A 23,226-nucleotide genomic window follows, 5' to 3' on the forward strand; every position below is an offset into this window, starting at 1 on the left:
TCATAACAAAATTTAAAGCCAAACCAAACCGAAAATTCAATGTCCCCATTCCACGGATAGATCTCTTCAAGTCAAGTTTAGCTTATTCTGGCACCGAGGAGAGTCAGCACAAAGTTGACTGTGGGAAATAAATCCCTGGCCGAACGTGGGGACCCAACCCACGCCCATAGCGACAACTCAGGTTTTGAAGCCAGTGCCGCTACCGACTGAGCTATTTAGAGTAAACCTATCTAGTATATTTGCACCTCACAGAAGTAGTACTAAATGTAACACGGTTGGTTCCGCCCTTTGTAGCACACGCTATCTTCTTCACTGAATTGGAACAGATTGTCCTGAGTCTTGCACATGGAAGGAACGCATCCTTCATTTGGACAGTAAGAAAAATTAATAGCTTGGCCGCATTCTGTGCAGCATGGGATTTTTTGTTTTTGTTGAAGAATGTTGAATTCTATCATGTGTTCAAGTGGCAGAATGCTGTCAATCCTTGTAAAAGCCTGAACAGATGGCTGACGATTGTTCATGCAGGAAGGATCATGTATGTTTAAGAACACTGATACAGTGATAGATTACTGGCTGTTGCTAACCTCAGGCCTGTGAGAAAACTCCCAACTGAAGTTTACTGAGATGCCATTTCTGACCAAATAGTTGTCTTGGTCATAATCACACAGGAAAGAAATCCTCTTTGTCTGACCTACCTCAACTTTAACAATATTTAGGGCTGTCTACGCAGTTTATTGGACAAATTTTGGAGGTTAAGATGGTCAGGGAAATCTCTTTTTTGCGGTCGCACAAGACAATTTGGGAAGGACACACACGTGTTGTTACTACTGCGGTTAAGAGGACAAAGGAATTTTGGTTCAGTGGCTGCGGCTGCTTGCAAGTGTCAATTAAATGTTATACAGTGGAACCCCCCTTTAACCTTCACCGTGCTTCGTGGGTCGTGGATGACCCAGAGCCTCACAAAATTGTCTTTATCTCTGAAACTATTTGGAGTTTTTAATTGAGACTTCATGTAATCTCTAATCACCATACGACCTTCTCATTGCCCAACTTTTGAAAGAATATCTTTGTAAACAAACAAATAAACGATGACGTAATTTGAACTACACAGTCCGGATGATGTGGGTCGTGGACGACCCATATGGAATTACGTAAGGAATTTTACGTTGTTTATCCTTATGCGGATGGCGTGGGTCGTACACGACCCATACTCTGCAAAGAGGCAGCAAAATGTTTATACCTATTCGGATGGCGTGGGTCGTGTGCGACCCATACTTTTTACGTTTCTTTCTTTATTTGGTGTTTAACGTCGTTTTCAACCACGAAGGTTATATCGCGACGGACTTTTTACGTTGAATCCTTCTATGGGAAGTATGGGTCGTACACGACCCACTTCATCCGGACTGTGTAGTCCAACGCGTGATCCGGTAAAGGTTAAAGGGATTATATTTAACAAGAAAACTGTCTCAAATCAAATCGCTTCAAGAGCTATACTGTATACAGTTCAGATCGGGGGTTGTAATTGTGTGACCACACACCAGGAATACCTTAAAATAAATGTTTGAGCGCTGAGTTACTCAAATTGAAAACGGCTGTGTTTTGAGTGGGCATCTCAGACTGTAATTCTCATTGTGACGTTCTTTGCCAAGTCCTAACTTTCGTCCTACCTTTTGACCCTGAGTATTTCATGCGCTTTTTCTAGAGATACAGATTTGAAATTGAGCTGAGATCAGAGTTCGTTTTGGGAGTTGAATAAATGACAACACACACGAAGATCTTAGAATTAGTGTTTGAGTGTTCTATTCTTCAAATCTGAATGCTGTGTTTGGAAATCATTGCAGACTGTGATATTCTGTAACTGACATTGTGTTTGTTTCTGTGGTGCAAAGCGTTTAAGCGCTGTATGGCACGGAATTTGCATGCTTAAGCTAGAGTGTAGGTTTGACTTCCTCAATCCAACGGTCTTAATCTGCTTTGACGAATGGGTATCTATTCTATGTCTATGAAATCTAAATAAATAATGATGACGACTGGAAGTACGTACAGGAGAGCTGGGCGAAGTAAAACGCTCGTTGATTATAATTCATTTAATTATTTGGCATAATTTCGGAGCAGTTTTGAGCAAATCATTGCAGCTGTTGACAGACGATGCCATTTGCTTTGTGTGTGTTTTTGTTGTTGTTTACTGTACATGACATACATTACGTGTAAAATCCAGTTCTTTAACAGTCAACAAACCTTGCAAAGTTCAACTGACAAGCTGCAATCTGAAGCGACCTATCTCTGATTCTAGGTACGGTCTTTCCAATGTTTAGCACATAATACACAATTACTCTCCTGTCCTCATGGAACGTCCATTGTATAGTGCAATGTTGAAATGAAGTTACCGGTCTGAAACATTTAGTCGTTGACTTTCTTCTGAGACAATCCTTGTTCTATCATCTGCAGATTTACCGCAGTCTTCATCACGCGAATCCCCAACAGAAGTCAGACTTTCGAACATACGTAAACAAGCATGATACGTGACGTCATATGAATCATGGCATATTGACGTAATGCCAAACATCCGGTTATCTCGAGTCTTCTCCGTTTACATGTCCGTGGGTTTTTCAATGTTCGGTGATTTCCGTGGATACATGCACAAAGGGATATGCGCACTACATTCTGGTAGTTGTTGCTGACAAAAACATGATTTTAACACAGAATATAATGTCAGAATAGCTATATATATAACTAGATGAATACCCGCTTCGCCGGGTACGGCTTTGCCGGGAAGAAGTAGAGCCAAATACCCGGCTTTGCCGTGGACCCGGCTTTGCCGGGTGTACAAAGGAAGGGAGATAAACGCGCAAAACACTGGAGAAGATAAGGAAGAGTTACTGGGAATGGATGTACAGAAAAACCAAAATCGGTTCAGCGCTGCGCGCTGAGAGCACGTGTTGAAAATTTTCGCCGGGAAGAAGTAGAGCCGAATACCCGGCTTCGCCGGGTGAGTGGCGCACCGTACGCGATTGACGCCACACGAAGGAAAACTTCTAAAAATAGTAACGGGAATATGGATTGAGCGTTGTGGACAGTGACCTTCTAAAAATAGTAACGGGAATATGGATTGACGCCACACGAAGGAAGGGAGATAAACGCAAAACACTGGAGAAGATAAGGAAGAGTTACTGGGAATGGATCTGGGAAGATGAACAGAAAAACCAAATCGGTTCAGCGCTGCGCGCTGAGAGCACGTGTTGAAAATTCTCATGGACCAGGTTGTGTCCGGGGTCTACCTGAATATGCCCACCAAATTTGAAGCAGATCCATCGTGAACTTTGGCCATGCATCGCGAACACACACACAGACAGACAGACACAAGTCGTAATATATATATATATATATATATATATAGATACACTATTGTGTTTTCAGCGTAGCAATAGGGTCCGATATTTAGACTCGAACAAGTATAATGCGACTCGTCTTCGACTTGTTGGCATTATACTTGTCTCGTCTAAATATCGGACCCTATTGCTACGCTAAAAACACAATAGCTGTTAATATGTATACTCCAACGTAAAATGCGACAGAAGTCAAATTCTCCAGAATGGCAAATTCTACAAATTTCGTTTCTTCTCGGCAACAGAATTTCTGTTGGTTGAAATTGGAATTCACATGTAATAAAAAAGGTGTGACATTTTAAAAGCAACGAAACAAGTTTGATAGCCCTTCTTAATAACCCCAATGTACAGAATGTTCGTCTCTTGACCAGCTGCTTTCATTACCGCTCGCTTAGGGGACGGTTGTCGCACAAATCTTTGTACGGGCAAGCCGAGATGAAATAAGCTTTCCAGTCAACTCAATAATACATTTTTGATTTAATAATTAAAAAGAGGAAAAACTCCTTATTTTAATAATAGTGAATTAATACCTTGTCTAATTTTGTCAGATATCTCAAGTTTAGTGTGACAAGCTTAAAAAAGAAAAAAAGGCAGAATAGTATTTTTCTCAAGGTAGACGTATTATGTATGCTTACATACATGTACGCTGACATGTCGAACACGGAACAGCCGGGCCGGAACAGCCCTGTTGTGTTATGTTTACAGCACTGGTTACATCAGCTTTGCACCCCAGAGGAGCCATATTCACAGATCAAAACGAACGAAATTGAAACAAAACAGGCGAAAGTGCTCTACCAAAATCAAGTGAATTTTGATCAGAAATGACCTTGGCCATGTACTACTAAACACGAACGCAGACGACACATTTCATGTCCCGTGGAAAACAAACCAGTGATGTGAATATATGTATACCTGAACAAGCGGGGCTGTTTAGGCGAAGAAATACCGGTGCTCGGCTGCGAAAAAGTTTTTAAGAGCATCAAGAATTGAACACACAATGCAAAATTACAGACAGGAATAATATAAGCTCACTCACTTCAAGAGAATCAGTGAAAAAATCCAGTTTGTTTGCCTATCATTGCCGCGAGATCCGCCTTCTGCGAGCAAAACGTCATCGGAATGTGTGTATGTCTTTTAACCGGGAACTACTCAAACACGGTGTTGTCAACCGATTGTTCCCCTTTAGCTGTAGACGAGATTTAGTCCATTCTAACTGAATTGCTTGAGAAAATATAGTAAGTGTAAACTGAACAAAATGTAACCTCACGAGTTGAATAAAATGGCAAACAACCGGTACATATTAGTAGTGCTAACACAATTACAAATTCATCTTACGCAGTACTCGTCAAATATGCCGCCACTAAACAAACACCGCTGAGGAAGTGTATGTCTGTGTTTGTCTTGGGGAAAGCTAAGATATTCCAAAATATGAGATAAATCCGCCCCTTGGTTATTTCAGGAGACACTGAACTGTTTAGTCATTCTAAAACGCAACTTGATTTAGTGACGGGCAGTTTGGGGAAGACGGTAGGGGGCCTATTCTTTTTGAAGGTATATTTTTCAATTCATTTGCATTTTCAGACAAACGTGACAACACATTAAAATGATGAAATAGTACCTGTCTAACGGTTCTGAAGGTTTATGTTCTAGATGTGTACGAGTAATTCTTTTCCTAAATAAAATGCCTCTCAGGGAATCGCACGAACTTCCAACAAGGGATCGTGTGCTTGGGAACTATATGATCGAGAGAAGAAAAACAAGTCGCGTAAGGCGAAAATACAACATTTAGTCAAGTAGCTGTCGAACTCACAGAATGAAACTGAACGCAATGCAACGCAGCAAGACCGTATACTCGTAGCATCGTCAGTCCACCGCTCATGGCAAAGGCAGTGAAATTGACAAGAAGAGCGGGGTAGTAGTTGCGCTGAGAAGGATAGCACGCTTTTCTGTACCTCTCTTCGTTTTAACTTTCTGAGCGTGTTTTCAATCCAAACATATCATATCTATATGTTTTTGGAATCAGGAACCGACAAGGAATAAGATGAAAGTGTTTTTAAATTGATTTCGAAAATTTAATTTTGATCATAATTTTTATATTTTTAATTTTCAGAGCTTGTTTTTAATCCCAATATAACATATTTATATGTTTTTGGAATCAGAAAATGATGGAGAATAAGATGAATGTAAATTTGGATCGTTTTATAAAAAAAATATTTTTTTTACAATTTTCAGATTTTTAATGACCAAAGTCATTAATTAATGTTTAAGCTACCAAGCTGAAATGCAATACCGAAGTCCGGGCTTCGTCGGAGATTACTTGACCAAAATTTCAACCAATTTGGTTGAAAAATGAGAGCGTGACAGTGCCGCCTCAACTTTCACGAAAAGCCGGATATGACGTCATCAAAGACATTTATCAAAAAAATGAAAAAAACGTCTGAGGATATCATACCCAGAAACTCTCATGTCAAATTTTATAAAGATCGGTCCAGTAGTTTAGTGTGAATCGCTCTACACACACACACAGACAGACAGACAGACACACATACACCACGACCCTCGTCTCGATTCCCCCCTCTATGTTAAAACATTTAGTCAAAACTTGACTAAATGTTAAAACCACCCCCAAAACACTGACTCGCAGTATCGTTATTTTCCCCATGGGTTTGAAAGGACATCTTATGATTTACATAGCACTTCGGTTGTGGTTTTCAAAGTTTTGGTCCGCACCTGAACAAACCCGTTAGATCGCGAGATGCAGCATTATCACTAGTCTCCGAGTCATGGCCGTCCAACAGATTGTCCGAATGTTTTGATATCGCTTTTAGCGACTTGTTGAGTGTGATTGTAATTTTAATTAAAATTTTGTTTAAGTACTCAATAACTGCAGTCTCCACGACGGATATGACATCATAAAAAAGTGAGAAAAAAAATGTGAGCTGATAGTATCTGGGAGAAGTTACTTGTAAAGTTTCATGATAACCATTTAGTTATTAGTTTGCTGGGTATTGCTTATACGGTACACTCATACGCACACATAAAACACACACTCCCACGCCCGCACGTACGCACGCAGCGGCACATACACACACACACACACACGCACGCACACACAAACACAGAAACGAGTGCCTGACTGAGCCGTGTGTTTTCACAGGTTTTATTGCTTGTAAAAAATGTGCTAGTCATTTAAAAAAAACCATAGTACTGTATTTTAGACACGCAGATAAGCAGAACATTTTGCAAAAGAAGAGCGGTATATAACATCTTTAGCCGAAAGTCTGCATTAACTTATTATTATGGGGGCGAGGACGCCCCCATTCTCATATACGGTTAGTTTAGAGGTTGACCATGGGCAGCGCCATTTTGTTGTGAAATACGTCATCAGTTTGTGTACACAGGAAGTTGTGACATCCTTCACCCTATGGGAGGTGTGAAGGCAACATTGTTCATCTGAAGAAAGTTGTGAAATCCGTCACCCTATGGGAGGGGTGACGTTAAAATTGGTCATCACAGAGTTTGTGTAACACAGGAAGTTGTGAAATACGTCACCCTATGGGAGGGGTGACGTCAAAATTGTTCAACAAAAACATGATACGTCGCATTGTGCAGGGTCAACTGCAACAAACTCAAACCGAGCCATTCATACCTAGCTGTATTTGAGTGACTTATATACCGACATTTTTATTTCTTATTTTCAGCACAGGTGTAGGAAAATTCATGAACCAAAATGTTATTTATTTTCTAATTTAACATTTTTTTTTACAAATATGACCATGGTCTTTTAAACATACAGTGACATTAAACATTGTTATGTTAAAAAAAAGAAAAAAGAAAAAAAGCTTTTGTGCACAAATCAGAAAATACATTGTACATTTTACCTACAGGCCAAACCGTGTCTGTTGGCGGCAAAGGACCCAGCAAGTTGCTATTTTTAGATCGATTAAAAGTTGTCAAGAACAGGCGCTTACATTTGGATGTGTCCACTGATAGTAGGTTTGGTTGTGATCAATCAGAATGATGTAGGAATAAAAATGTATGACAGTTTGGTATGATGACATGTAATTCAAATATGCTGAAATGTAATATTATACATGATATAATATTATTATGGCTGTTGCCATGACCATGAACCCCAAGAAAGGTTTAATGTTATGTAAAATCAAAATACCAAAATCAAGCACCTACTAATCTGGTCTACGGTGCGGGAAGATTGAGGCCTTCGTTAAATGTTCAACGTTGGCCAATAATAATTTTAACAATGTACGTACGTTGTGTCGTTTTTTATTATGTTTTATTTTGTTGATCAATTGATAAATATGTCTTCCCAACATATTACAAATCAAACAGAAATAAAGTCTTAGAGAACTACAATAATTATTGTTGCTGTCAAAACCTTGCAAGGCCTCAACAGAGATAGACTGGATCGCCAACTTCGCCCCGCGCTCATTGGCTCAGTATTGAACTTGCGTCAAGGCCGATGCGCGTAGATTCCCAGAATGTTTACTTTCGGTTAGATTCTTCGACAGCATTCGCAGAGGTGACTGCCGTTACAGAGGTGAGTAAAACTGACCATCGAAAGGAAAATAAGATTCATATTGGTAATACTAATAACATACTTGCACAAGCATGTATCTACCAAAACTGTATGGGAGCACATAGTTGGAAAGGCGTGGTGAAGCGATCAAATCGAATCGTCCGTCTCAGTCAGTGCACTGATCAGCCACCACGATTGAACGTCACTGTCTGTTTTTTGTATGTAAGCAGAGCTTCCAAACTAGTTAAATCCTGATGTAGTTTACAAAAACAAAACAAAATCTCATTCCTGTTCCATTGTTATTATTCTTGTACTTGTGATATATTCTAGTGAAACTGAAAGTAAGTGTTAAAAGCAGAAAAGCCGGACTGAATCAGGTAATTGGGTTGGGAAAGTTTTGCTAAGAAATCCTGTTATTTCCCTGGGTTAATAAGCATCTCTTTGTCCAACTATTTACACAATTTATTTGACTAGTTTGTGGTTTCAATTGAAATTATTGTTGTATTTATTTCTAGACTACAAGAACTTGCATTGATTGCATTTCATTGTTACAGCACAAAACACTGAATGACACATACTGATTGACGAGCATGCCAATAGCCTTCTCGTTTTACAGTATAGGTACTGATAGTTGTATACAAGTTTGAATATCACTTTGAACACTGCCACATTCAGTTCTTTTCATCATTGAATAATTTTGTTTCAGGAAGCAAGCACCACTTTTGTTGTTGATGAAAACCCCTGTACAGTCAGAAGTGTGTCAAGCTCAAAGTATTAATTATTTCACAAAAGGTGAGAAGTTATTCGTTACATTTGCAACATTTATTGTTGAAAAATATTAAACATAAAGGAAGAATTTGTTTGTCTTGTGATTGTGATGCCTACAACTATACACCCGCTTGTGATTTCTCAGTCAAGTTACTGCAGATTTGTGTATATTTCAGTCTCATGTGGTATTTGCCATATTTTTGTGTGAACATGTGTATTTTTCAAGACTTAGATTCTGTGATAACATAAAATACCATAACACATTTGACACCAGTGCATCATATAATATTTTTGGATAATTCTCATTACGCATGATTTTTTTATTGTGTCACTGTGTGTACATTTACATGTGTTTTTAAATGTCAACAGGTGACAGTTCCACTTTTGGAAGAGGTGTGCAGTGAGATTGCAGAAAATGAATGCCTGTCAGCTGATCTGTGAAGCCATGTTAAAACCTTGGACTGTAAGTGTTTAGGGAAACACTGTATGAATGAATACAATTTTGTTGGAGTAGTGTTTTCACTTTTGCTTATAATGTAAAACAATTTCAAGTTTAAATTTCAAGTTATTCAGTTACGCTGAGAATAAGCTGTCATATATACATGACAAGTAAGCAGTGCTCCCTGTATGGCATACGTGTAATTATTGTTGATCATTCGCGTACACATTCCAGACTTGTCAATGTGCAAGTGTTCTTTTTGGATACAATGGTGTGTGTGTTTGCCTTTCTTTTAAAGTTATACGAGGCAGGGAATTATCCCAAGATATCGACTAATAAAAATAAATTTTTGTATGTATATCCCATGACCTCCCTTCTTTGTCTCTGTTACTTCAGTATGGGTATATATGTTGTATTTTTATAGCTCAATAAATACATCATGGACTCCAAAAAATATATGATAGTGCAGATTCCGATTTGGGCAAAGGACTACTTTCCTACCGACCTTTTACCTCGCGCCGAACAATGTGACACATTTGTATGAAGTTCTAAAATCGTATTGCACGGCTCAGAAAACCATATCAGTTGCACGCAAAAATGAATCTCAGAACTGATCTGATGTATGAGATGCAATAAGCAAAAGTTTCTTTCATTATGAAAGCAATGCAGGTCGAAAAAAACGAACATTCAACTTACAAGATAACCAGATGCTAGCGAACCAAAACAAAAACACGAGTACCCTCCCCTTGCATCGTTAGCAGACGACTTTTGAGAATCTGTCGGTAGTGTGTTTTGGTGTGCGCCTTCAGCTATCAAACATCGGCTGTTTCACGTGTTTTGCGAGCAAGTCTACTCTTTTGCCCGGCTCTGCAGTAAGTCCACATATTTTTCCGTAATCCAGTCATATTCCTTCAAAATGCAATCAATCGGCGGTGACAGACGTGTCGGTCGCGTTTTCCTCACACCATACCAGTTTAAGTTCATCCATGCAAACACACTCGCAAAACAGTTTATCACGTAGATACATTTCAAATAGGGAGCAAATGGTTAAATCTAAACCTACATATTTGTTCCCTAAAATTTGCTTCTCTGTCAATAAGCCTAATTACACACGTTCGAGAAAAAACAACGTGGAATCGATTCTGAATCAAGTAAGCCAAATGGGTCCCAAACCCGTTTCGTCCGTTCTGCCGACCTGAAACGCAAAACAAAAGAATTGTGCGCTTCAACTAAATTAATTTCTATTCGACTTCATTACTTTCTTGCAACTTATGAACCTTTACTTAAAGCTTTTAAATGGTCTGAAAGTAGTGTTACCGCGTACTTATCGATGCACTCATTCGTTTTATTTTTTCAGCGACGGTCACTTAGTTTAAGGTTGCAAAAGGGCTAAGTCTCGCTGGCAACAGTTTTACCCTGCACAGATCGCAACAGTGCCGCTAGTAGTCTACACTTTGTGTTTGATGGTAGAATGGGATATACAGATTACAACACTCGTGGTTTTTTATATGGCTTGTATTTCAGTCAAGACCCAGCGGGAATATCAATCGAGAGCCACTCGCCAGAGGCTCGTGTCTCCCGATGATATTCATCCGCTGGGTCTTGACTGAAATACAAGCCATATAAAAAACCACTCGTGTTGTAACCTATACATATATATATACAGTGGACCACCCCCCCCCCCAATTTGATAATCCCTCCCTTTTAAGACCTTATTTTGTCAGTTTGTCTGTGCATAACTTCTGTAAATTTTCCTTCATTTTAAGACTGCCTCCTTTTAAAGACCCGCTTTCTCAGATTGTTTGAGGTAATACAAAGGTGGTTCTATTGTATGTGTTCAAGTGTAAGACTTTGTGGTCTGTTTGACAGGTGCTGTTCTTCGGGACAAACTTCAGGTGTTTGAGTCATGCCTTGGTCTACGAGGGAAGTTCCGGAACGCGGCCAAGGAAAAGGCTCACTCATTGTACTACGCAAGCCATGCAAGCATTACAGAGGTCACCAAGTCGACTCATGCATCAGCTTCCATTTGCCTCAGGATGTTTGAAAGGCTGGTCGAAGCAACCTATGGGTGCAAACAGGAAGACAACGCGAATGACCGACCGGTGCCAGTGTGTGAGGAAGGATGTGATCAGGTATGTTGCTGGGAGTGTGGTGAAGAAACTAAAAAAGAAAGTTTGGGGCCTCAAGAAAGGTGCATACAGATACGAGAAACTGCGCTGTTTAGAAGCACTGAGGTTCAGTGAGCTGTCAGAAAGTGATTGTGATTCTTCAACTGACATGACAACGGTGCTTAACCGAGGAGGACTGACATTTGCCAAAGACAACATTGTGCAAATGTTCCTTGACATGCAGGACATTTTTCGTCGGACTGTGGGTGTCGCTTGCTCTGCCAAAATGAAAGCTGATGACAAGGACTTTCTGCAACAGTGCCAAATCAATGATACAGTGCCTGTGCTTTTTTATGACACAGTTTATGCATTTGACATTTCTTTGAAAGTGCAAGAAGATGTTTTCGAAAATGCTGTCCTGCTTTTTTTTTTTAAATCCGAGTCCACCACAAGCTGAGGACAATGTCAATGATGAACAAAGTGCAGCGCGGGTGGAAAGAGTAGAGCATGAAGAACAGGTTGCGTACCAGTGACACTAACATTAACAAGGTGTGAGACGGGCAAAGTTAGCTACATATGCAGTTGATCATATCATTAGTGCCAGTCCACGGATGCTCCCCCCTTGTTTGTGTGTATGTATGTGTGCAGGTTTGCATTTCAGTCTGCATGAGGTGAGCGATAGTGATTTTTAACTGTTGGTGCTCAGTGATTTACAAGCATGTTTTCTGTTGCTATGTAAATTCTCCTGTCTTATGTAGAACACACACACTTTGTATTACATTTTTTTTTACAATAATCTCTCTTGGTGCTGGGTACAAATATTTTAAAAGTTTTCAGGTTCATGTTATTCTCTAGTTTCACTTTTTGTTTTACGCTCGACACGTGTTTGAATCTGTATCTGTCTGCAACTGTGAGTAAGTACACCTGAATCCAACATACTAAAGAGAAATAGAGAGCTTCAGTATTTAGTCTGTACTTTAAAAAAAATTGTTATTGCTTGCATTTTTCTTCCGTTGTATTTTTTATGTCTTGAAAATAATAAAAATTGCTTTGAAAATGTATTGTGTACCGCAGTCAGAAGTAATTTATTACTTTTGGGAGTTTAGTAACGTGATATCAGTTTTCAATTGTTCGTTCACTTATATTGCTTTCAGATTTAACACACAAGAAACAGTAGCACGGTTTTCGTTGCGAAAATGTGCATTGGCAGTGCTACGCGATCGAATTGTGTATTAAATTTCATATTCTTACTCCGAATCACATTAGCATTGAGTCACATGAGATGCTTAGCACTGAAAAACGCTTACCTATCTAAGGGAAGCAACCCCATCACCAAAACGAAAGCGAAAGTAGCTTAGGTAATGAGCAGTCACACTGGGAGTTACCTCCCATATTGGTGTGCACACGTCACTTCCCACAACTCCACGTGTCTACCTACCCTCATACGATCTTTTCACCTCTGAGGGAAAGGTCACTGAAATTTTTCGCTCCTATGGTCTGCTCTTGTGTTGTTGTGACACCTGCCGGCCATGTTACCTGTCTGTCTGCTCGTCACTACTGCTGTTTGGTGAGCTCGTTCCTGTTTTTGTGTTCTCTTTCTCGCTTTGGTTGCTGAACTTTCGTCCGTGTTCGGACTTGTTTGTCAGTGACTTGTTGCTTTGTCGCCATTGTTAGTGTGTTCAGTTAGCTTGCTAACTTCCATTATAATGGTATTTAGCCGTGCGGGCCTCCTTTGGGTTCGGCAAGCATGGTTATTTTGGGTGTTTCTCTAGAGAATTATTTTGTTTACTGACTTGGCAGGCCGTTGCGGCTTGCGTGTTTCAGTAATTTTAGCCGTATGTTTTTTCGCCATTTGCATCTTGTTAGCTTTGCTGACTTTAATGTTTTTGGTAGGTCGCCTTTGCTTGTTTACTCGGGTAGTTTACAAGCTTGGTTAGTTGTTGTTCTTTGAACTTTTTTAATTACTGAAGTTTTCTGTCCATTGGACTTACGTGCTTACAGTAATTTGTGCGAAGTTTTTCGTATTTTCTTAGCGTCTGATAGTTCGTCCGTCGTTTCGGTTATCAGTAGCTATGTTTGGTTTTAGCTTTTTGGCTAGGCGACGTTTAAGGCTAGTTTAGCTTTCGTCCGCCGTCGCCTTTTTTAGCTTGGGGTTGTGGTTTAGGCTGCAATCCCCTCTTTGTCCGTGCATGTTTCTGCTTCTAGCACTTGTGCTTTGCGCAGTCGTTCACGTCCGTTGTTCTGTGCTCCCTTCTTGTTGGAGGGGGTTTTTTGGTGTCCTCTCTCGTGTTATCTTTGCCCCAGAGTTCGGCATTGAGGAGAGAGGAGATGCAGCGTTCCACGGCGGTCGGCAGTGTCTTGCTCCCTTCCGTGGTGGTTGTCCGGTTCCTGGCTTCCTTGTTGGATGCTTCCATTTCCGGGAAGCAGGTTCCTGCCTTGTCGGTGGCCGCTTCTGTGGTGGCATTACCGGTAAGTTGAACTGGTCCTACAGTCCTCGTGAGACGTCTGGACACTCCCTTAGGGGAGACAGTTCTTTGGGGCAGGGTCACTCCTTGCATTCTCCTGTTGTTGCCAATACCGACATTTCCCCAGAGGGCACGGACTGCGGCATAACAGTAGCGGCAGCCGTTTACGGCTACTGCGTTTCCGGTTTTCAACCGGAAACATAACTCCCGTTCTGATACTTCCGCCACCCACGATGGTCACGGACTATACAGAACGGTAGCGGCAGCCGTTTACGGCTACTGCGTTTCCGGTTTTCAACCGGAAACATAACCCCCGTTCTGATACTTCCGTCACCCACGATGGTCACGTACTATACAGAACGGTAGCGGCAGCCGTTTACGGCTACTGCGTTTCCGGTTTTCAACCGGAAGCATATCCCCCGTTCTGATACGTCTGTCACCCACCATGGTCACGGACTAAACAGAACGGTAGCGGCAGCCGTTTACGGCTACTGCGTTTCCGGTTTTCAACCGGAAGCATAACCGCTGTTCTGATACTTCCGTCTTACCCACCGTGGTCACGGACTATACAGAACAGTAACGGCAGCCGTTTATGGCTCCTGCGTTTCCGGTTCTCAACCGGAAGCATAACCCCTGTTCTGATACTTTCGTCTTACCCACCGTGGTCACGGTCTATACAGAACAGTAGCGGCAGCCGTTTACGGCCACTGCGTTTCCGGTTTTATCGGAAGCATAGGTCCTCTCTCATGCGTTCGCTCGGACAACGGTGACGGGATGGACTGGATGTGGCTGCCGTTTACGGCCGCTGCATTTTCGGTTTTGGTCGGAAGTATAGGTCCTCCCTCATGCGTTCTCTCTGCACCGGTGATGGGATGGACTGCAGACTGGCCTCCGGGCTTGATGGCTTCTGGCCTCAGTCTATGCAGCCTTCATTTCCGCTTTTGCGGTTGCGACGGCTGCGTTTTTTCCGGTCCTCACCGGATTAGGGGGTCCTACGGCACGCGTACGCTAAGGCGACGGGGAAGTGCTGTACGGACCGCCGACTGGCCTCCGGTCTTTTATGGCTTCGGCCTCAGTCTATTCAGTCCTCGTTTCCGCATTCTGTGGTTTCAGGGGCTGCTTTTCTGGCTTTGGCTGGATACGCTGTCTCTTTTTCTGGCTTCTTACAGCCAGAGAGAGAGCAACAGCGGTCGGCATTGTCGCACTCTGTGCTTCAGCCGGGGCAGTTGTTGCTTCACCCCGAGGGTGTTGTGACTTCAAGTTTTCCAGACACGGTGGTTGGATGGCCTCTCCTCTTACCCTTTTCCTCTGAGTCAAGGGATGAGCAGGTGTTTTCCAGAGACACGGGCTCCGGTCTCCGGTTATTGCGTGTTTCCTTCCGCCTCTGGGCCCTCCGTGGTATAGGCCTTCGGGCTTTCTTCACTTGGCTTTCTTTACTCTCACTCCAGTCAGAGTATAAGTCAAAGTGATACTCCGGTACGCGAGTTTCCGGTTTCCGGGTTACTCGTGCATCGTTTTTTATGCCACTGGTCTGTGACCTTGGTCTTTGTCGCCTGCTTGTCCACCCCGACTGTGGGTCTGAGGCTAGCGAACAGACTTGTTTTCCGGAAGGACGTCAGCTGTTTTGGCACACTCTTTGGGTGCCTGTACGGCGATGACAACTTCCGTTTGGTTGGGAAGAGGGAGTTTTTCCTACTTCGGTTTGGAGATTCCTCTTCTGTGGTATACCATTTTTTACAGGTTCTTGGGCTATTTCATCCCATACCTGAAGTGGTACCCCTGCCGTTTCTGTTCCTTTTTCCTGTCCCTCAAGACAAGTTACGGAACAGTTTTGGCCTTAGCTTGTTTTGGCTACTTGGGCTTCGTCTGACACTCGTCCTCTGCTTCTCCGCGGTCGCCTTGTCTGGGGACCCGGATTTGGTTCCCTCTACTGGTTTCCAGTTATGAGAGACTCGGTTGTGGCTGTTTCAAGACGCATCCTTCTCTCTTAGGAGGAGATGGGACGTCCGTGTTAGATCTGGCATCTTTAGGAGACCTTCATCATATTTTTCGGTCCAGGACGGATTATATTGATTTGTTTACACTTGGTGTAGATCAATACAATGATGTCGTCTTCATTCTTTGTTCAACCTTTCCTAGGGTGAACGAAGATCAGGTGCTTTTATCCTCTCTTCACCTCGCTCACGCGTTTGGGTGTCGACAGGATTTGATTTCGCTCTTTAGCGATGTTCACACAGCGAGTTAAGTCCACCGGCTTGAGCATCTTCTGGGATCTCTTCCGGTGGGTTTCGGGCTGACCTTCGGGTATGCTGGCTTCTGGCGGTCAGGGTGACAGTCGTTTCAGCCACAATTTGCTGTTCCGGTCACATTTCCGGTTAGCCGGAGAGTTGTTCTCTTACTGACGTCATGGTTACGTCGGCGCTTTAGGAACAATGACTGACTTATGCGGCCGGTGTTGGTCTTTCGCTGGGTCAGGCTCTGCCTTTCTCGAGCAAGGACTGGTTCTGATGTTTCGTCCAAACTTAAGTTTCACTTAAGTCGTCCTCGGAGGTGACATACAGATTTTCTGAGGGGGCATTGTCTTCGGCAATATCAGTTCGAAGGATCATCCTTTGTGGCTGACCTTCTCTCTCAGTTTTTTGATTAGTCCTCTCCTCTCGGCAGAGGGCTAACTAATATTCCGAAACCTTTGAGTCATTCCTTTGCCGGCGTTCAGCGGGTATTTTGGAATGGCGTCTGGGTTACGGGCTCTGTGGCTCTTAGCCTTAGTCTGTGCGTTGTTCGGCAGCGTTTAGCTGCTTGACTTCGTTTTTTCGGGTGCCTATGTCTGTGGACCCGACGCTTTCTTCATCCTCATTCTAAAATGAGGAGAGTTAGAGCGACTGCCGTTGGGTTGGGTTTCCTTTTACGGTCACCTTTCTACCACAGGCAACAATGGCTAAAGGGTTTTGCCTTTTGTCTGGCCTTCCGTCTCTCAAAGACGGACAGACATTTTCTGGTTGGTTCGTCCAAGTTTCAGCTTTCTCTCGACTTGGCTACGAACGTATCTTCCAGCTTTTCCGGAGAATTTTTTCTCGGGAATTTCCTCGACTGCTTGGCGCCACGGGTTTTTGATGCTTATCAGTCTCGCTTTCAGTCTGGGGTTTGGATTCTCTTTCGATTTTCCTACAAGCAGACTGAATTGCGTACTCTTTTGTTCTTGGAACTTATGTACGCTGACGCTCTTTGTGAGTTTTCGTCATCGAGTTGGACTCGGGTACCTGGTACTCGGACGTCTCTCTCTTTCCTTTACGTGGTGATTGGTCGCCCTTCTTTTTGAGCTGCCTCTCTTTGTCCACGCTTCTTGCTGGGTTGAACTTTCCTTCCTAGAAGAAGAAAGGGGGGGGGGGGGGTGGCAGATTGTCTTTCCCCCTCTACTTAGCTCGGGTTCATTTAATCCAGAGCTTTGGTCTCTCTCTGTGCCTTTTCCCTTTTTTTTTGTCCGTGGGATTGATCGAAGGTTTGGGCACAGCTTACTAGCCCTCTGAGGTTTTCCTTTGGCTAGTTTTGATTAGAGACTCCTTGGCTGTCAATCAGGTTTGTTTCTCCGATCCCTTCCTGATTTGTTGGCAGCGTGCCAGTTCCTGGCTAAGGATTAGTGTGAGTTAGAATTTTCTTTCCACCGAGCCCTCCCTGCCTTGTTGGCATGGGGCTACTTCCTGGCAAGGTTTTTAGAGTGAGTTAGATTTTTCTTTCCCACCGCCTTCTTGATGATTATCTGCTAATGTGATTCGGAGTAAGAATATGAAATTTAATGAAAAATTTCTAAAGTAAATTTTGATTTAATTAATATACTTACCCGAATCACATATTGGATTCCCTCCCGCCTGCCCCGCGTATGGTTTTGATGTTTGTGTAAAAGCCGTATGAGGGTAGGTAGACACGTGGAGTTGTGGGAAGTGACGTGTGCACACCAATATGGGAGGTAACTCCCAGTGTGACTGCTCATTACCTAAGCTACTTTCGCTTTCGTTTTGGTGATGGGGTTGCTTCCCTTAGATAGGTAAGCGTTTTTCAGTGCTAAGCATCTCATGTGACTCAATGCTAATGTGATTCGGGTAAGTATATTAATTAAATCAAAATTTACTTTAGAAATTTTTCATTATGTACACGCGGTGTTCTTCTGCAAAAGACCGAAGCGACATGTGACGTCAGTCGTTCAGCCCGCGAGCGGTGGGAGGGGGGAGGGGTTCACATGGTTTGTTTGTTTGTTTGTTTGTTTCAGAACCACACCCATATACACACATTTCACATGTAAACCATTTGTCCGCCCCCTGTCGAAAGTTTATCGACTAAGTTCCTTGTGGGCTTTACGGCCTGTCACCAGATCATGCACTGCGTATAACGTGTTGACATATTGAAGAGTAAACTGTCAAGGCCGGGCTCCAAAGTCAAAGGTCAACAAATTCTGATGTCGAGAGCAGACAGCTCTCGGATCGACAATCTACAGATTTCTAAGACCACGAGTAGAGAGTATTAATATACAAAAGGTCAACAATTTCTGAATTTGAGAGTAAATCAGTGTTTGAGTAAGAAATTAAAGGGACGTGATCATGTGCAACAAGAGTAAGTGAGAGTTACGCGGACGAGATCCCTTGCACCTGAGAGTATAACAAGCATTGACAATGAACATTTTCATTTTCATTTTTTTCATTTTCATTACTTTATTGTCCCATCACTGGGAAATTCGGGTCGCTTCCTCCCAGTGGAAAGCTAGCAGCAACGGAGTCGCGCTACCCAGGTGTCTGCGTGTTTAGGTGTATTCAGCCACCTGCACTTATGGCAGAATGACCAAGGTCTTTTACGTGCCATTGTGATGACACGGGGGTGGGACATGGCTTCCGTCTCTGGGTCTGCACATAAAGTTGACCCGTGTCCGTCCCGGCCCGAATTCGAACCTGCGACCTTTCGATCACAAGTCCAGTGCTCTACCAACTGAGCTATTATCATTGAAGGTAAACAATTTTCGAATTCGAGAGCAAGCCGTTTTAACATATACAGTCAACAGATTCTGAGATAAAGAGTTCTAATATAAATTATAAAGAAGATTTTACTTCAAGTAAATCATGATACAGTAGTGCATTGAATGAAAAGTAGAAACACGAACTTGAGCAAAAGCTAATATACTGTTAAAAAAAAGAAACGCATAGCTTGTAATATTTGGTTAATTTAGTTATATGGCTACAAGGATATCCACCAAACTGCAGAAAATGTTTATCTGGTCGTCGACCTTTCGTCCATTGCCACAAGTGAGCTCTGCACGTGACGCATGCGTTATCAGTGGCTACAATGTCAAAATTGCTCATTTGGCATGACCACTCGTCATGCTTCAGTGTAATCTCGTGAAACTCGGGGAATATTGAGCTCATAAAAGCGGATTGTTCGCCACAAAGAAATCAGACGACAATTCAGCGACGAAAGATGGCCCGATTGAGCAGAGAAGACCGCCAAATTGCATTGGGTCGTTTACAAGCAGGCCAAAGTCAAAGTGCAATCGCCAGGCACATCCACGTGTCCCAGAGCACCATCAGTAGACTGTGGGTCAGGTTTCAAGCCACTGGCTCCGTTGCTGACTTGCCACGAGCGGGAAGACCAAGGGCGACAACTGCTGCTCACGACCGCTTCATACGGCTCCGCCACCTCCGGAATCGTTTCCTGTCGGCCTCATCTTCTGTCCAGGCTCTCCCCGGGCCACACCGATTATCGGACCAGACCGTGCGGAACCGCCTGCATGAAGCTGGTTTGAGAGCTCGCAGACCTCACAGAGGAGCTGTCCTCACCCGCCGCCATCGCCAGAACCGAGTGCAGTGGGGCAACCAGCACCTTCGCTGGACCGTCCGGAATCACTGGAGACACGTGTGGTTCAGCGACGAGTCCTACTTCCTGCTCCAGCGACATGATGGTCGGAGGAGGGTCTACCGGAGAGTAAACGAACGTTACGCGCCCAACTGTGTGGATGAAGCACCCGTTCATGGTGGTGGAGGCGTCATGGTGTGGGGGGCGATCAATACCGCTGGAAGGAGCACCCTGGTGCACGTCCAAGGGCGCATAACTGCCCAGCGATACGTGGAGGAAATTCTGCGCCCACACGCCCTTCCTCTTCTGGCTGACCAGGATGCCATATTCCAGCAGGACAACGCTCGCCCGCACACAGCACGACTCACCACCCAGTTCCTCACCGACCACCATGTCCAGGTGCTTCCCTGGCCATCCATGTCGCCAGACATGAACCCGATAGAACACCTCTGGGATGAATTGGACAGACGTGTGCGCAGGCGAGAAGAAGCGCCGGCAAATCACCGCGATCTATTGCAGGCACTTCAGGAGGAGTGGGACACCATCCCACAGCAAGATATCCGGCATCTGATCCAGTCCATGCCCAGAAGGTGCCGGGCAGTTGTTGCTGCTCAAGGCAGTCACACCCCCTACTGTACTGACTTGACAGCCTCGGCACCCAATCGTATTGATTGACTGATTGATTTGAAGATGCAAATGAACTGTGTGTGCATTCAACTGTGTCCATACCAAATTTCAAACAAATAATCTAAATATTGGATTTTCTGTTAATTTTTTCGAAAAATAAAACAAATTTGGCAAGTAGCAACTATGCGTTTCTTTTTTTGAACAGTATATATATATATGACGTGACCCAGACAAATGTAAAATGACACGGATAGCCTGAGTATTAGAAGTATCACAAAGTTCTGATATATTATGGAAAACACGTAAAATAAACAAGTCGCGTAAGGCGAAAATACAACATTTAGTCAAGTAGCTGTCGAACTCACAGAATGAAACTGAACGCAACGCAACGAAGCAAGACCGTATACTCGTAGCATCGTCACTCCACCGCCCGTGGCAAAGGCAGTGCCCGTGGAATTGACAAGAAGAGCGGGGTATTCGTTGCGCTGAGAAGGATAGCACGCTTTTCTGTACCTCTCTTCGTTTTAACTTTCTGAGCGTGTTTTTAATCCAAACATATCATACCTATATGTTTTTGGAATCAGGAACCGACAAGGAATAAGATGAAAGTGTTTTTAAATTGATTTCGCAAAAAAAATTTTGATAATAATTTTTATATATTTAATTTTCAGAGCTTGTTTTTAATCCGAATATAACATATTTATATGTTTTTGGAATCAGCAAATGATGGAGAATAAGATAAACGTAAATTTGGATCGTTTTATTTTTTATTTTATTTTTTTTACAATTTTCAGATTTTTAATGACCAAAGTCATTAATTAATTTTTAAGCCACCAAGCTGAAATGCAATACCGAAGTCCGGGCTTCGTCGAAGATTACTTGACCAAAATTTCAACCAATTTGGTTGAAAAATGAGGGCGTGACAGTGCCGCCTCAACTTTCACGAAAAGCCGGATATGACGTCATGAGACATTTATCAACAAAATGAAAATAACGTTCGGGGATTTCATACTCAGGAACTCTCATGTCAAATTTCATAAAGATCGGTCCAGTAGTTTAGTCTGAATCGCTCTACACACACACACACACACACACACACACACACACACGCACATACACCACGACCCTCGTCTCGATTCCCCCCTCGATGTTAAAACATTTAGTCATAACTTGACTAAATGTAAAAAACAAATAAAACCAAAAGCAACACAAGGGAATCAAAGAAGGGTAGGAGATAGTGAGAGAGATCAATTCAAATTTATTATTTTACGAGGGTTGAGAGAGAGAGAGAGAGAGAGAGAGAGAGAGAGAGAGAGAGAGAGAGAGAGAGAGAGAGAGAGAGAGAGAGAGAGAGAGAGAGAGGGGGAGACTGAGAGAGAGAGGGAGAGAGAGAGAGGAGAGAGAGAGAGACTGAGAGAGAGAGAGACTGAGAGAGACAGAGAGAGAGATACTGAGAGAGAGACTGAGAGAGAGAGACGGAGAGAGAGACTGAGAGAGAGAGACTGAGAGAGAGACTGAGAGCGAGACTGAGAGAGACTGAGAGAGAGACTGAACGAGAGAGAGACTGAGAGAGAGAGAAAGAGACTGAGAGAGAGAGAGAGAGACTGAGAGAGAGACTGAGAGAGAGAGAGAGAAAGAAAGAGAGAGAGAGAGAGAGAGAGAGAGAGAGAGAGAGAGACAAGACAAGACAAGACAAGACAAAATCTTTATTATCGAGGGTAACAGATAAGCAAGGATATTGCTTTTTTACATCCAGCCCTCGCCCTAATATAGGGTCAACAAGAACAGAAAACAATAAAATCAAAGAACTATCACATCAAACTTAATACATTATAACTGTATATACAGATACAAATTTAAAAAATAAATTGTTATGCTGCATTTTAAGTACAATTTCCAATGATAAAAAGTGTCAATTTTTAACATAACTTAATTTAGATCTGCATATTATTATAATTCTGTTTAACATGCACATACATTTTTAAATGGATTGATGAACCATTCAGCACATGTTTAGTTGCATTATGTGCGACATAATTTTTTTTGGAAGCTGTCTGTGTTTGTTTTATGCTTAAGAAAAATAGGCAGTGAGTTCCATAGGACCGCACCTGAATAAAGAAGGCTTGATTTGAAAAGGTCAATACATAGAGAGAGAGAGAGAGAGAGAGAGAGAGAGAGAGAGAGAGAGAGAGAGAGAGAGAGAGAGAGAGAGAGAGAGAGGGTGCACCGAGAGAGAGAGAGAGATCAAATCAAATCAAATCAAATTTTATTTTACGAGGGTTGTGGCATAAGCAATATAAACGAGCTTCTTTTCAACCAGCCCTCGCCCAGAGAGGGACTATTCTAATCTTGAATACATATATATATATATATATATAAACGTAAAACAATTACAAAAGATAAGCATGACAGTAAACAAAAAACAAAAAAACAAAAAAAAAGGCAGAAAAACTATTCACATGACTATATACACGTTGTAGGCTATATATATACATTCTTAGAGAGAGAGAGAGAGAGAGAGAGAGAGAGAGAGAGAGAGAGAGAGAGAGAGAGAGAGGGGGGGACGAACGATCTTTATTTTACAAGGATAAAGGTGTAAGAGGGTGTGTGTGTGTGTGGGGGGGGGGGGGGGGGGGGGGGGCCGATTGCAGATACATGCGTAAGGCAAAGTGGCGGGCGCATACGAAAAAACAAAAGGTACAGCAAGGGTCATAACCATCATTCAAGTGGGAATATACTTTAGTTCATCACAGATATGAATTATTATTACCAATTCAGTGCCCCATATGGCTTTTTGACCAATCAGGACGAATTCTAGGTGACCCTCTAAATGTTATAACGTTCAGGCAGGGACCCTTTTTGTTTATCACGCTAAAAATTAACAAGACAAAGTAAAAATGTAATTCAACAATATCAGCGTGATTTATTCTAAAGAATGACACTTCAAATGCTGTCAGGTAATAGGGGAAGGGCTCCTAATATGGACCACTTTTTGTTTCATGCTGATAAGTAGCTTGTTTTCTTGCGAATAAGTTTCATTTTGTGTTTGGTAGTTCTTCTC

General features: G+C 42.6%; 1 protein-coding gene across 1 annotated transcript in view; it reads right to left on the reverse strand.

Moving 5' to 3' along the window:
- LOC138948007 (contactin-3-like) overlaps positions 1-4,498 on the reverse strand; it is a 62,755-nt gene extending 58,257 nt beyond the window's left edge. The window contains exon 1 of the mRNA XM_070319535.1: positions 4,423-4,498. The gene's annotated coding sequence lies outside the window, so the exon portion shown is untranslated. The remainder of the gene's footprint in view (positions 1-4,422) is intronic.
- Positions 4,499-23,226: the final 18,728 nt, after the last annotated feature.

The sequence above is a fragment of the Littorina saxatilis genome, linkage group LG15 (assembly GCF_037325665.1).
Source record: "Littorina saxatilis isolate snail1 linkage group LG15, US_GU_Lsax_2.0, whole genome shotgun sequence".
NCBI lineage: Eukaryota > Metazoa > Mollusca > Gastropoda > Littorinimorpha > Littorinidae > Littorina > Littorina saxatilis.